Genomic DNA, 13,535 nt, shown 5'->3' on the forward strand with positions numbered 1-13,535 from the left:
AGCAGGCTGACACCTTGACGGATTGAGAGGAGTCCTTAGCAATTCACAGGGTTGACATATACCAGTCCAATCGCTCTGTCCCCGGGTTGTAAGATAAAAATACAGAAAATGAGGAATTAATTCAATTAACCATTTTCCCACCCACATTTTACCTTTCCCCGCCACTCCGGGGGAATGCTTTATGAAACGTATATCACCCGGAGACTTCGTTTTGCCGTTATTTTTAACTTAATGAGTACACCTTGCACATCGGAGGGAAAGAACAAAGGTTAGATTTTACATTAATGGCACACACGGCAACACGGTATGCAAATATCCATATGCAAATACGCGGCCCCCAGAAGATGGATGTGCTGTATTTTTAACCAGTTAACTATGACTGTGAAGTATGGTGCGAGATATTCGGTGGTTTCATTTTTATATCTCTCTTGTAAATAATGCATAAAGTATGCAGATGGTGTCAAAACATGATTAAGCTATTAGCTTTATAGTTTTCATAGTTAAGAATGTGCTCTGCATGGAGGCCTAATAACTCATTTCTAAAGGCAGGGGCCATTATGAAATATTTCTTGTTCAAGTGAATGTTATCATGTGACATAATGATTTTGCTTAAAACCAAGTTAAATGAGGAGTAAAATTAAACAATATTGCATGAATTGTGTTTGACTAATTTTGTGTCACATTATATTAGCCAAGCTTTCAGAATGTGTGTTAATGACAAATAGCGTAAGCCCCCAACATGCTTTATGTGTCTGCACAGCCACCCTTAAGTCATTAGCTTGTTAGAGGTTCATTTTGTTTGCAGTTTTTTTGTGGGTATTTTTTTTTTTTTGTAGCCAGTGGCTTTTTCTGATAATTTTTTCCACCCCAATAAAAGTAGACACACTTCGGAAATAAATTTTACACACATCGTGGGGACTTCATTTCTGTAACAAGGGTGTGATGTTTATGAGAAAAGCAAATCACTTGAATCCTGGAGACGGTGAAGGAGAGGAGTGCCATTTCCAAAGTAGACATCGCCAGCACTTCCTGCAACCTGAGTGACGGCCTTGTGAGAGTGTGTGTGTGGGGGGGTGGGGGGGTGGGGTCTGGCATCTCCACCAAGAACCTACTTGGCCACCCCTGATCCCCAGGGACCGGCCTGCCTTGGAGACGTGGCTAGGCGGCCCCAGGGGCTGTGACATCTGTCTGGCGTCCCCCGCGTGCTCTCCGTAAGCCATCTGTGCGTGGCTGGAGGGCCGGCGGGCATCTCACTGCAGAGCTCGGGGAGGGCATTGCCCTGGTCAGGGTGGCGGGAGCCTGGCTGGGCCCAGGGTCACCAGGTCAGCCGCGAGGAGCCGCCTTGCTTACACCGGGGGCTGGGCGGCCGCTCGGCCTTCCCCGCTACAGGGGCGGCCTCCGCATCGCCATCAGCACGGTCTTCGCTGATCACACAAGGAGGTTTCACGTGTTGGGGAACACCCGTGTGGAGTGGTGACACTGACCACGGGTGAACCAAACATCACATGGGTCTCCACGTCGTTTCCCTGAACGTGTGCCGTCCACAGCGCTTCCCGGAGGAGCAGGCTCCGGCCCTGAGCGCAGGCCCTCCAGGGTGCAGTGCGGGAGCCCAGTGCCTCCTGGGCGCCTGTGGGGTGGGAGGGGACATGGCCACAGGTCAGGCACCCAGTGCTCCAGGACCTGCAGGAAAGCTTGAGAGACGCCAGCAGAATCCAACGAGCTGGGCCCTGGGCGGAGTCACATAGTGGGCGGAACTCCTGTTAGCTCAATGGGCTCCATGTTTAGTTTCCAGCAAAACACTAGTCATTGAAGGGCAGAGGGCCTGCTCTGGCCACGGCAGAATGTTTGAAGGGGGCGGGGGAGGAGGGCAGTGAGGGGCGGGAGGCCCAGGTTGACAGTGTTATGGTGATGCTGGCAGAACACTCTTGCATCAGTAATGGATACGCATGCCCAGGACTGGGTGCTGGGAACAGAAACAAGGCTAAACAGCCTGGCCGGTGTGGCTCAGTGGTTGAGCATGAACCCAGGAACCAGGAGGTCTTGGTTTGATTCCTGTTGCCCCGTTGCCGGCTTGATCCCCAGTAGGGGGCGTGCAAGAGGCAACCCAGCCATGATTCTCTCATCACTGATGTTTCTATCCCTCTCTTCCTTCCCCTTTCTCTCTCTGAAATCAATAGAACCATTTAAACGGAAACAGTAGGAGCTGTTTTGAAGAGCCCAGGGTGTAAGGGTTCAGACTCTGTGCCTGTAGGTACAGGTACCCCCCCCCCCCATCCTCTAAGCCTGTGTGAGGCACCCCCATCTTGTTCCTGGCTTGAGCTTCATTCCTGGGTGTCCCACCTCTCTGTGCTGTGGCCTCACAGGCCACCGGGCCCTAGACCAATGGTTCTCAGCCTTCCCAACGCCGCGGCCCTTTAATACAGCTCCTCATGTTGTGGGGACCCCCAACCATACAATTATTTTTGTTGCTATTTCATAACTATAATTCAGTTTTAAATCATTCTTATGCCTCATAGGAAACCTGCGAACGTAGAGATTCGCCAAAAGGCATAAAAGCCGTGTGCCTGCCGCCCAGAGGCGGTGCCTGCCGGCTCAGAGCCCCTCCCCGCACCCCTGCCCCCCACCCCCCGCTCCCGCCCCCTGCTCCTCCTCAGATCTCCACCCAGCACTCCTTGCCTCTTCTTACCACTTGCTCTCTTTTCTCTTTCCTTTCTGTTGTTTCTGGTTTTTTTTTGTTGGCTTGTTAATCCTCACCCGAGGATATCTTTCCATTGACTTTTTTAAGGGGGAGTGGGAGAGGGAAAGAGAGAGAAACATCCATGTGAGAGAAACACATCGATTGGTTGCCTCCTGCACAAGCCCCGAGTCCAGGCCGGGGAGGAGCCTGCAGCCCATGTGCCCCTGACCGGAATCGGACCCAGGACCCTTAGGTCTGCAGGCCGACGCTCCATCCACAGAGGCATCGCTAGGGCTCACCACTTGCTGTCACAGCAGAGAAGAGAAGGGAACAGAGCAGAAGCTGGCTCTTGTTTTCTTTTTCTTTTTCCTGCAGCTCAAAACCCAGAAGAATGCTCAAGCCAGTAGTTCCCAGGCCTGTTTGGGGGATCCCCGGGTCCCCAGGACCCTTCTGGGGGCCCCTGAGGTCAGCACAGTTCTCTTAGCGCCGAGTGAATACTAGTTTCCAGAGAACTGAGCCGCGATGGCCTTTTCTATGTCCCCCCTCCCCTGAGCACGCCCCAGGGTCTCACGGAGGTGACATCTCAGCAAAGTGACACAGAAGCCAAAGGGAGCCGCTGTTCTCCGGTGAGCGGGCTGACGGAGACCTGCAGACACGGAAAGCAACGCCACCCTCTCCCTCTCCGTGGGCTCTTTGTCAACGTGCTGTGGGTTTCGTCTTTAAGAGACGGATTGACGCCCACATATTTCTAAAATGCTCGGCGTGAGTTTTTCTGTGGAAAACGCAGCTGATAGAACCCAGATGTGGTTCTGGATAATTCTGAGAGTATGAAGGGGTCTTGAGATCAAAAAGTCTGAAAACCGCTGGCGTGCAAAATATTTGTTTGGAGAAAAGGAACGGACGGTTCCGGGGAGGCCACCGATGTCATTTCCAGTCTCCTTTGTTTAACATTCTCACCGTGGCGTGTTTTGCTTTTTAGAAATTTTATGTGCACGCTGCAGGGCCAGGCCCCAGGCGTGAAAATAGCGTGGGGCACGTCTGGCCTGGGCAAGAGCCGTTTGATGAAAGGATGACCTCCCTCATGCTTACGCCGCTGCCCCCAAATGTAGGGTGAGCCGCAGCAGTCACACGGCGGGATGACCGCCTGGGGACAGAGGACCCCGGAGGCTTCATCCTTGGGGGTAGCTCACGCGTTTGGTGAGATTTTCCACTCGATGAAGCTTGGGAGGAAACAAACCATTGGGCCGTCTGCATCTCAGTCTTCCTTTTCCCTCCTGATACCCCCGGAGCCCGGCTGGCGTGGCTCCGTGGCTGAGCGTCGACCTATGACCCAGGAGGTCACAGTTCCATTCATGGTCAGGGCACATGTCCAGGTTGAGGGCTTGATCCCCAGTGTGGGGTTTGCAGAAGGCAGCTGATCAATGATTCTCTCTCATCATTGATGTTTTTTTTCTTTCCTTTTAAAAAATGTATTTTATTGATTTTTTTTACAGAGAGGAAGGGAGAGGGATAGAGAGCTAGAAACATCGATGAGAGAGAAACATCGATCAGCTGCCTCCTGCACACTCCCCACTGGGGATGTGCCCGCAACCAAGGCACATGCCCTTGACTGGAATCGAACCTGGGACCCTTGAGTCTGCAGGCCGATGCTCTATCCACTGAGCCAAACCAGTCAGGGCTCGTCATTGATGTTTCTATCTCTCCCCTCTCTCTTTCTCTTCCTCTCTGACATCAATAACAATATATTTAATAAATAAAAAAGCCCCCCTCCCCCCCTGAATCAAGCTGCAGAACGTTCTCTCTCCTGGCCTGTCTACCATCAGGGTGTTGACAGCTTCCTCTGGGAAACCATATTAGGGACTCCGATTTCACCAGGGAGGAAACCTCTAAGTATTTTAGCAGGAAGCCCTGATTCAATTGATCTGGGCACACCACAGCCCCGTTTCTCTGGTCCGTCCCCCCCCCACCCCCGCCCCAGGCTAAGCCACAGGGAGAGGCCATGGGTTGGCTGTGCGATCTGCGGATGCCTACGTGCTTTGCTCAGCCACCCAGACGTAGCTATTTAGGCTTCCCTCATAAATCAGCCGCTCGGAGCATCTTAATCATCTCCTCCCAGTTTGTCTATAGCGCTCTGCCCTCCACGAAATAAATTACCCGCAATTACTTAAAGTTAGTAATTGAATTTACTTTAGTGGTAGGGAGAAAATTTATCCATTTTGCTTGTAATTTGTAGTCATTTTTAGTAATTGATAGTAATTTTCTAGTAAATACTAATTAAATGTTCCGCTAACTAAAAAGAAGTGCCGAGTAATGTATTCGCTAAGCATTAGTATCTCCAATTTATCTTTATACCGGCAAGTGGTTTAGGCCGGGCTGATGGGATCTAGCGGGATTATTCTCGTCCCGCTAAGCTTTAAGAAAGCCGCAGGAGCGCGGAGCTAAAGAGTGCGTGCGCCGTGATCTGCCGTCGTGACTCCACAGGTGGGGAAACCGAGGCAGAGGAAGATGGCGGGACCAGCTGCTCAGCCAGGGGAAGGATGAAGGCCCTGGACTGGAGACTTCCCATCTGGGGGCTCTTATCTTTGTTTCCATCCGGCCTCCGAGAGGGTGGGCAGACGGGAGGAAATGGCCCGAGTCCAGGTTCCTGGCTTCCTGTAAGGACCCGGGGTGGCCCCACCACAGTGGCCTTCCTCCAGGCTCCGGGCTCCTCCCGCATCGGGCGACCTGGGCACCGGGCCTTCACGCCGAGGTACACAGAGCTGGTGTGTTCTGCGCCATTTGAAGATGGAGCTTCTTTGCAGGGTGTCCCCAAGTGAATTTTTTTTCCTTCTCGTTGTTAATTTCACCAGAGGGTGTTTTTTCCATTGATTTTTATTTTTTTTTAATTTTTAAAAAAATATATTTTTATTGATTTTTTACAGAGAGGAAGAGAGAGGGATAGAGAGTTAGAAACATCGATCTGCTGCCTCTTGTACACCCCCTACTAGGGATGTGCCCGAAACCAAGGTACATGCCCTTGACCGGAATCGAACCCGAGACCCTTCAGTCCGCAGGCCGACGCTCCATCCACTGAGCCAAACCGGTTTCGGCTGCATTGATTTTTAGAGAGAGCGGAAAGAAGGGAGAGAGACAGAGAGAGAAGCATCCATGTGAGAGAGATGCATTGATTGGTTGCCTCCCACACCTGCCCTGGCCTGGGCTGGGGAGTGAGCCTGCAGCCGAGCCCTTGCCTGGAATCGAACCCGTGACCCTTCGGTCCTTGGGCCGAGGCTCTAACCTTCTGAGCCAAACTGGCAAGGGCCCCGAGTGAGGCTCAGAAGAACAGAAGATGGTTTCCACCAAATGAACCCTTAACCCCTGTTCCCATTAACCCCTGTGCGTGGCAGGCCCTGGGTTTTACCCCGTAAGTTATGTTTACCCCGTAAGTTACGATTCTCCGGGAAGGCTGGGCGTGCGGGGGTTTCACGTGGCTGCAGAGTCGCCTCCTTACTGGTCCGTCTCTCCGGCCGGGCCCGCAGCAGGTGCGCGGGGAGGGAGGGAGGAGGGGCGGCTGCCCCGGGACACGCTCCTGGTTAGGAAGTGATCTCCCTCTAGAATTAATTAATTAATGGGAGCTGATACAATTAACAAACACGGAGCGACAAACTCTACAGAGGGCCCGCGTCTAATGAGGGCTGCGGCTTGGCGCCCGTGGGCCTCCCGCCTCCCTCTCCTGACCTCAGAGCGGGGGGCTGGTCCTCACCCCCCGCAGGGCGGGGCCTGTCCCTCCGGACTTCCGAAGCGGAAAAACACAACTGCAATAGGTTTTCACATTTACAGTGTTGAGGAATATTGTGAAAACTAATAAAAAAAAAAGACATCGAAATCATCCATGTTTCCCCCACGTGTGACGGATCTATCAGACTCATTTTTCCTTGAAGAGTAGATTTTTTTTAGTTGTAATCCAGCAGACTATAACCCTTCAGTGTGTTGTATTTTTCTGTCGATGATAATATACATTTTGTTTTATTTTTTGAATATGTTTTTGTTGATTTCAGAGAGGAAGGGAGAGGGACAGAGACCTAGATGATGAGAGCGAATCGCCGATCGGCTACCTCTTCCACACCCCACCCTGGGGACTGAGCCCACCACCCACCAGGACTCGAATCCTGGCCTTCTGGTTTGTGGGCCGACACTCAATCTTTGAGCCATGCCAGTGGAGCTGTATAATAATTTTTAAAAAATATATATACTTTACTGATTTTTTACAGAGAGAAAGGGAAAGGAATAGAGAGCCAGAAACATCAATGAGAGAGAAACATCAACCAGCTGCCTCCTGCACACCCCCCATCGGGGATGTGCCCGCAACCAATTTCCATGCCCTTGACCGGAATCGAACCTGGAACCTTTCAGTCCGCAGACCAACGCTCTATCCATTGAACTGTATATGAATTTTTAAAAAATCTTATAAATTTACAAACTTTTAGCAATGGTGGAAGGTCGAATCCCCTCTGAGCCTGGATGCATGCCCTGAGGGCCTATGGCCAGGCGTGAGGGGGAGGCCGGTGGGCACTGAAGAGCTGCTGGCCTTTAGAACTGCTGGGGGGCAGGGGGGGAGGAGGGGCAGGCCCAGCAGCCCTCCCTGCCACACCCCTGGGCTCCCACGTGTCTGTCTGAGGGTGGATCTGCCCGTCCCGCCACGGAACCGGGGCCAGGGCGGTCGGCATTGGCTGCCTGGAGCTTGTCACATGGGTGCCCTCTGGTTCCGTGCCCGCTTCCTGCTCTCAGCGTCCCCTTGTGGTCGCTGCTGAGGGGCAATAAGGTGGGTGTCCTATCCAGCTGTTCTTCAAAGGGTTCTGTTATATTTAAGGGAAGTCAAGTCTGACGATGGCATGAGCTGACATGGTTTTAAGAAGAGACTCTGTTGTTGGCCAGCGTGGCTCAGTGCTCGAGTGTCAGCCTATGAACCAGGAGGTCACGGTTCAGTTCCTGTTTGGGGCACTTGCCTGGGTTTCAGGCTCCATCCTCAGTGTGGGGCGTGCAGGAGGCAGCAACCGATCCATACTTCTTTCTCATCACTGATGTTTCTGTCTCTCTCTCTCTCCCTCTCCTGTCCTCTCTGAAATCAATAAAAAATATATTTTACAAAGGAGATTATGTTGAATAGGTATACAAATAACTTATTTTTAAAAGCGGGTTCAGTCCCCAAAAGGAGCTGGAATGCAATGCATTGTTGGACGTTTAGCTCATAACCGTGCAACCTGGCTCTCCGAAATAACTAATTCTTTTATTCAGGAAAACAAACAACACACACACACACACACACACACACACACAAACAAAGGAACGCCTCCCCACTGCAGGCGATCCTGCGCCTGACCCAGAGTGTGATGGCTAACCTTCAGCCCGGGAGGACGCGCGTTTCCAAAGAGCCCATCTTAGAGAGAGCTCCCACTTAATTAAGAGAGACTAATATCAAAGCCGCTTCTCGCATTTAATATTCGTGCTTAAACTTCTCCCGGATTAAGTGAGCTTACCCACGGGCGCGCCTCCCGACTCTGACAGCATTACAGACCGAGTCAGCGTTTGCGGGGAATCACGCTCTGCCGTGTTAGGTGGTGACCTAACCGCTGTCTGCCGCTGTCGGGCGCGCCGGGGGCAGCGGCGAGATTCATGGTCCTGGAGACGTTCCCGCTGCTGAGCGCCAGCCTCGTGTCCCATTAATAACGGCTGCTTAGGGGCCGCCGGCCCTCCCTGGTGTCCTGAAAACTTAAAACGCAGGGCACAATTCTTTACGATGTTTCCCATCGCCCCCTCTGGGCTTTCCTGACCGTCATCCCATTTGGTTATATTCAAAACGGCCGCCCCCGGAGGGAGCAGTAGGCCGCCCTCTCACCCCCAATCTCCTGGTTCAGACGGCGTGATAACAGGCGGTGAATATTTACAGGCGCACTCCCGCCGTCACAGGGCGCTGCTGGGAGCATCAGCACGGCTTTCTGCTCGATCAGGCTGTGATGGAGGGCTTGTCGCGCACCCAGGAGAACACGCCGTCCCTGGTACGCTGTGCGAGGGAACACCCTTGAACCCGGACAGCTTACAGAGCGCACACGGACGAGATGCAGATGAGTTTCTGGGATGCCCGGGCTCCTCCGAGCCCTCCCTCCCTGCCGAGACTCTGGGCGGGAGCCGGGAGCCCTCACCACCTGGAATTTGAATGGATCCGCTGTGGGGCTGATCCAGAGAAAGGTGCCAGGAGGCCCAAGGGATACTCCCCAGGGCTTTCAAATTTTCTAATTTACATTTTTTATTTCATTTTTATTTCTTTTAAAAGATATTTTCTTGCCGAAGCCGGTTTGGCTCAGTGGTAGAGCGTTGGTCTGAGGACTGAAAGGTCCCAGGTTCGATTCTGATCAAGGGCATGTACATTGGTTGTGGGCACATCCCTGGTAGGGGGTGTGCAAGAGGCATCTGGTCGATGTTTTTCTCTCATCGACGTTTCTAGCTCTCTATCCCTCTCTCCTCCTATCTGTAAAAAATCAATAAAATATATTTAAAAAAAAAGATATTTTCTTGATTTTTTTTTTTTTAACAGAGGATGGGAGAGTAATAGTGAGTTAGAAACATCGATGACAGAGAAACATCAGCTGCCTCCTGCACACCTCCCACTGGGAATATGCCTGCAACCAAGGTACATACCCTTGACTGGAATCGAACCTGAGACCCTTCAATCCGCAGGCCGACGCTCTATCCACTGAGCCAAATTGGCTAGGGCTAAATTATTTATTTTTTTAATTAAAAACAAAAAGACATTTAAACCCCCCATCCCTTCATAGCATGAATTGTAAACTACTTCCTTTGCCCTGACCATCCTCCCTATGTCCATGGCTCCCTTTCTTTGCTCCAGCCCCACCTCCTCTCTGGAGTTCTGTCACTAGTTCCGCCCCATCGTATTTGCCACACCCATTGCCTTAGCCCCACCCCTTTTCACCAATGGTTCTGGTAGCCCTAGGCCTAGGGTGTTTCTAGCCCCGCCCCTCCACACTGGCTCCACCTCCTCCTCTAGCCCCGCCCCTTCCTTAAGCCCAGGCTACTCTTTCTGGCCCCTCTTCTCCCGCAGAGGTGGCCTCCCCAGGCCCATGGAGCAGAGCGGGTGTGGAATTGTACACCTGAGACCCACGTGATTTTATTAGCCAATGGCACCCCGAGAGATCCAGTAAAAAAAGAAGACACATCAGCATCTCACCAGTGAATAAACTCACAGGATAGAGTCAAACTTAAAAAAAAAAGAACAGAATTGCAGCTGAGTCTCCCTGTCGGCCCACCTTCTCGTTTACATGCCTCCCGCCTCAGGAATTAACCAGGACTAGAACGTTCTCTGCGGAGCCTGCACCATGAACCCTCGGGAGGTGGCTCTGTGCTCTCAAGTCCTGGTGTCAAAGGCCCTCCCGGTGCGAAGGGGGTACATCTCTCCCGTGTGTGTGTCTGTCTGTCCGTCTGCTGGTCTGCAGGCGGACCTTCGGCGGAGCTGGCATAAATACGGCTACTAGATTCCCAGGCCATTTCTGCCTCGAAAATGCAGGAGGTCAGAGGCTTCTAATAAGATTCCTATAATTCACAGGAACCTGGCTGGAAGGTCGGCCATCAGCGGTAATTGCACAGCTGTCCCGGGGCTGGTCTGTCCTGAGTTTCTGGGAGATTTACACCTCACCCCTCACATTCCCGGCGCTGTGGGGGTCCAGCCACCTCCTCCGGATCCGGGAGCAGGGCCAGGGGAGGTGATGGTCCTTCAGGGCTGGCCGAGGTCTCAGCAGACCCACAGCCCAGAAGAGGCTTGCAGGTGGTGATGTGCTGGGCGAGCGGGGGCCTAGATGGAGGGAAATCTGCTCGATGGCAGAGGTCCGAGCCCCCGGCATCCTGCTGCTGGGTGCTCAGCACCGCAGAAGCACACGTGTGTTTGATGAATGCCCCGATGATCCGGTCCATTTCACCGGGGCTGCGCCTTATCGTCATGAATGACACCGTCATGGGACGAGCAGCTCCCCCTCCTGCGGGGACTCTTATTTATGGTGGGAGCCAGTTACCACACACGCCATTACACCGACGTAAATGTGCCGCAGGCTAAGCCGCGGGTCCCCCGGAACACACCAGCGAATGACAGCCTGCTAGGACATGCTTAGGCCATCCCATGGCATGAGTGTGTCTCCGGTTTTATGGCTGTGGGTCGGTGTGAAGGTGCGGGAAGCCTCCGCTGCTTAGAGGGTATGAAAGCCTTGGGGCGGGTCCTATGTCTGTCCTTGTCTGGATGGACAGCTGGGCTTTTGCTGAATTCCCGCCCCCCACCTCCCCTCTTCCTCTTTATTTTACTTTTCCGGGAGAATGCGTTGGCGCCATCGCTTATTTCATCATGTGTCACATGATGCCCTGAGCACTTGACATGGAATATATGACTTAGTTTTCACAAAATCCCCCTTGGAGGAGAGGGGAATTGGTTTGAAGAACCCAAAGGTCAGACATGCTAAGACACTTTGCCAGAGTCGCACAGCAAGGGAGATGCGGAGCCATGATGCCAAGAAATGGAAGCATCCCATACTTATCCCCGTGGCCTGAACTGTCAGGGTTACTGTTTGTTACAAATGCTTTGAGGTGTTTTTCTTTTTAAATATATTTTATTGATTTTTTACAGAGAGGAAGGAAGAGAGAGTTAGAAACATCAATGAGAGAGAAACACTGATTAGTTGCCTCCTGCATGCCCCCTACTGGGGATGTGCCCGCAACCCAGGTACATGGCCTTGACTGGAATCCAACATGGGATCTCTCAGTCCACAGGCCGACACTCTGTCCACTGAGCCAAACCGGTCCTGGCTGCCTTTCTCTGCACGAGGTCACCCACTGGCTGTTCTGGTCTCTGCGGGCACTGGTCTGGGTTACAGCGCAGGTGACCCGGAGCACACAGGCTGGAAGTGCGTAGATGCACTTGCGTGTGGTTGGTTTATTTTTTTATTTAACAAGCAGCATCCTGTTTTCGGTCGGCAGGTGGGAGTCCTTGGATGCCGGGATTTATGCCATGTCACGGGGGGCCCGGGGCAGGGGCGCCTGGGGCCCGCCCTCGCGTCTATCTCGGGAGGACTTCAGTGTTTGAGGAGTCAGAACGGACACGCACATTTCTGGCCGCCCGCCGGGGTGCTGGGCACGGCCCCGCCCTGGTGCTCACACGGCCGGCCCCGCGCCGTTCAGGGCCGCGGGGCTCAGTCTGCCCTGCGGCCGCCGAAGCCAGGAGCACAGGTCAGCCCAGCGGGCGGCTGTGTCCCACCCCCTCCCGCCGGACACGGACAGGTGAACTGCATGGACGTTTCACATCACCGTATCTTCCTCTCCTCCGGATATTTTCCCAACTGTTTCAAAATGTCCAAACCGCTCTCCGCTCACACGTCCAGCAGGCAGGCCGGCAGGCGCTGGCTGTGCCCATGGGCCTCTGCCGCAGCCCCAGGCACTGTTCCCCGGGGAGAGGGTGTGGGCCTGGCCCCCGGGGGAGCTGGGAGGAAGGTGGGGAAGGAGGTGGGGGCCAGGGAGGGAGGAGGGGAGGGCGAGGGGGGGGGTAGGGAGGGAGGAGGGGAGGGGGCAGAGAGGGAGGAGGAGAGGGTGGGGGAGCTGGGAGGGAGGTGGGGAAGGAGGTGGGGGCCAGGGAGGGAGGAGGGGAGGGCGGAGGGGGCGGGGGCTGTGTCAGAGGCTGTGCTTCAGTGAGAGGATGCCGGTGGTGAAATACCCGCAGGATGTAACAGAAATCCCCTGGTCTGCCCTGAGGGTGCCCTGAGGGGCCAGGTGTGTCCCCAGAGCCGTGATGTCACTGTCACTGTCCGCTGAGAACCTAGGCGGCTTCGAGGTAAAAACTGGTTCTGAGTAACCGGCGTCAGCACTGGCCCCACTTGGACCTGTGCCCCCGCAGGCACAGGCTCGCTCAGCGCTGTCTGAACTCTGCCTGCTCCTCTGCCAGGGGTCAGGCACCGCACACCGCTCCCCGGCTCTGCAGACAGACACTTTACTGTTCTACAATGCATTTTATTGACTTCAGAGAGGAAGGGAGAGGGAGAGAGAGATAGGAACATCAGCGATGAGGGGAATCATGGACCAACTGCCCCCACTGGGGATGGAGCCTGCAGCCCGGGCCTGAGCCCTGACCCGGAATTGAACCCTGACCTCCTGGTTCATAGGTCGACGCTGAACCGAAGAGCCAGGCCGGCCTGGCGATGGCTACTTCATTTAAGTGCTTTGGGTTCTCCCGGAGCAGGCAGCTCACATGTGGGGTGGGCTCGGGGACCCCAGGTGGCCACGCTCCCCCCACACTCAGCGGTGCCCCCGGAGTGGGGCTGGCGAGCGCCCCCGTTGCCCAGCGTTTCCTTCCGGGCAGAGCCAGCCGCGGGGCCTCCACCTGTGTCCCCGAAGGGCGAGAACCGGGACTCCCTCGGCCTCCTTCCCAGGCCGCTGAATGAGGAAATGCTGGTCACGTGAGTGCTGTTTTTGTAGTACATTTTTTATGTTAAGTATAACGTGTTCATACTAACAAGTGACTCCTTGCTCACCTGAAATGCAAATGTATCTGGGCACCTGTGTTTTGATTTGCTAAATGTGGCCACCCTTCGGGGGTCAGAGGCCCCCCACCTATGGGGGTCAGAGTCCATCCATTGGGGCCAGAGTCCCTCCTGGATACCCGGCCCTGCCAAGCACCCCTCACCCAGATCTGCATCCTTCCCCCAACTGTCCTGGTTCCACCTGTGCTCCCTCAGTGGGGCTGCCTCCTCTGCTCCGCCCCCGGGGGTTTTGGCGGGAAGAAGTCTCCAGGTGCTGAGGGTGGCCATGCGGGAATCCCGTGGGGCGGCTTACG

The sequence above is a fragment of the Pipistrellus kuhlii genome, unplaced genomic scaffold (assembly GCF_014108245.1).
Source record: "Pipistrellus kuhlii isolate mPipKuh1 unplaced genomic scaffold, mPipKuh1.p scaffold_m20_p_15, whole genome shotgun sequence".
NCBI classification, from domain to species: Eukaryota; Metazoa; Chordata; class Mammalia; order Chiroptera; family Vespertilionidae; genus Pipistrellus; species Pipistrellus kuhlii.